Source organism: Carassius gibelio, chromosome B22, assembly GCF_023724105.1.
Source record: "Carassius gibelio isolate Cgi1373 ecotype wild population from Czech Republic chromosome B22, carGib1.2-hapl.c, whole genome shotgun sequence".
Lineage (NCBI taxonomy): Eukaryota > Metazoa > Chordata > Actinopteri > Cypriniformes > Cyprinidae > Carassius > Carassius gibelio.
Genome location: NC_068417.1, coordinates 19,194,957 through 19,197,857, shown reverse-complemented (window position 1 = coordinate 19,197,857; position 2,901 = coordinate 19,194,957).

Below are 2,901 nucleotides of genomic sequence, written 5' to 3'. Positions count from 1 at the left end.
TGATGCATTCAGTTATACGTACTCACTTTGGTGTTCACTGTACTGATCTGCATGCAGAAACACAGCTAGAAGGCTACTATAGTTAAACTCAAACACACCTCTTTACCTACACTCCTCCCTCTTTCATCCCTTTACTTCTGCTTATCCATGTGATCTTCTGACTACATTAAACGGTTGTGATTTCACACTTTGTGAAAGTGCACATCTGAAATAGCCAACATGCTAAAATGAACTGAACAATAAAAACAATAAAAAGTTTGTCAGTGCAGTGTTTTCTAGACTCTTCATCCTTTCTCATAATCTATCACTTCAGTGTTACGTTTACTCTGCTCTCTTCTCCTGTCTAGTTTACTTTATGAACATTTTGTTTCCTTCTGTCCCCAAACAAATTCTCCCTCTTTATACATCTTTCAAATGATGAGCATGATGTGGAAAGTGTTCAAATTGGGTTAAAGCTGCAGTAGGTAACTTTTGTAAAAATAAAATTTTTACATATTTGTTAAACCTGTCATTATGTCCCGACAGTAGAATATGAGAAAATCAAGCTCCTCTGGCTCCTCCCAGTGCTCCTATTGCCATTTGCAGAAACCCATCGCTCCCGTTACGAAACAACCAATCAGAGCTGCGGTCCGTAACTTTGTTTGTGTTCAAAATGTAGAAAAATTTATATAATAAGCGAGTACACCATGAATCCATTTTCCAAACCGTGTTTTTAGCTTGTCCTGAATCACTAGGGTGCACCTATAATAAGTGTTTATATTCAGACTATTTTAGATTGCTTCAGGGAACCGCTAGAGTGTCAAAAGTTACCTACCGCAGCTTTAACGGACCCTTACAGAAGTTATTAAAGTTTGATATGGTGTAAATGGTGTTAATGCTTTTAACATTATCCTCAGGATGTTCTTCACTTTACAGTAAAATGCAATGTAGCCTCTAAAATCTAAAAGTTGTGATCCTGTTCCGCACATAGTTTTTCACACCAGTCCATGTTCGTTCCTTTAAGGTTTCTGACTCTGCTTTAATGCATCTCTCACAGTCTTACCAGGAACTCTGCAGGTCTTTATGAACGTCATCATATGTTTTTCAACTGCTTTTACCTCAGAGTCCTCCCATTTTCTTTTTGAAAGAATTGATGAACCTATAAAATGAAAAAAAAAAAAGCATCCTCATTACAAGTAAACTCATTTATAAACAATGGTTATGGCTATACGCTAACACTGTATTGATTTTAATAATTTAGAAAAACTGGTTATTGATGGCTGCATATAATATTTTTTTCAGTAATTCATAATGATTTTATTATTATGGTTAGTACGGTTTTGAGATCTTTCTACCTTTAATCTTTCTGTGAAACAGATTGTTGATCAGATCAGTAGAAGACATACTATGATCAGTAGCAGATATACTAATACTCTAATGACCGCTAGTTGACATGTAGCTGCACAGTTACTTATCAGCTCTTTAAAGGGTACCATCAAAATAAACTGAAATTACAATAAAATTTGTTGAAAGCAAAGGTGCCATATTGGACATTCAACTGATCAGTTTTCTGATCTTATGGCTGTTTGAGAGAAAATATATTATTATTATTAATATTATTATTATTATTACTACTTTATAAGTGGACTTTGACTGCTTTAAGTAGCATCAGAAAAATGTCAAGATACGACTTATAATAAAAAACTATGAGAAATATAATCCTTTCTAAAAGTTGATGCAACTTGTTCAATGTGCCGAGACTCGATAAAAAAAAAATAATCTAATTAATTAGAGGCTTTGTAATTAATTAATCGAAATTAATCGCATTTTAATCACATATAAATAGTGTGAAGTAATTTTTTTTCACATGGATTTATAGTATACCATTGAATAATGACTGAATACATAAGCTTAAGCAACTAAATAATGTTTATTTTTGTTCAACCAAGTCTAGCAGACCAGTGCAATTTTTGCCATGAAGTGTAGCAATAGAATATTTAGAAACAATTTATAAATAGTACATTTCAGAAATTCAGGAAGCTTATATATATATATATATATATATATATATATATATATATATATATATATATATATATATATATATATATATATATAAAACATTGGAAACACTGACTATTAGAAAACATCTCTCTGTTGCTTCAGAGGCCATAACATACTAAGTCCAACTCTCAACAACCTTGGCCAAAACAATAAAGAGTTCAACATAAACTGTTGCACCAACAAAATAATAATACATAGTTCAACATAAAGTGTAAAGTCCACGCTAGCTGCTATATGTTTTGCGTTGAGGTGATACTTGAGGCTCGTAGATGTGCTGCGGTGATATACGAACGCTAGTTGGTGCTCCAGTATAATCGGTCCGCCGAAACTCATCCAGTGAGAAATGTTCCGCGGTGCAAAAATAAGTTATTAAAAATGCGGGAATTTTTTTTTTGTAATTAATTAATCTTAGTTAACACGTTATTTTTTGTGTAATTAATTAATCTCGATTAACGCATTAAAGTCCCGGCCCTACAAATAAGTAAATATTATAATATACTAAAATGGTTATGAATATTCATGATGCAACATATTATAAGTTTTTTTTTTATAACGCATTATGCATTCATTTTAATGCCTTAAGAATACCCTTATAATGTTTATAAATACAGGCTTCATAGAAAGCATTACCGGAGATCCTTTGCTAATTTTACACCTCCCTTACTGAGCATGTCTGGTACACCTGTGATGATGGAGAGGATGAAGAGGATGTGGGCATCACAGGGCCAGCTGGTGATGATGATGATGATGATAATGATGATGAGGGGAGTGGAGAAGGGCGAGAGGGTGATGATGTCTTTACAGATGTACACATAGCACAGGGTGCGTCAGATGACTGGAAGACCTTGAAAACATACT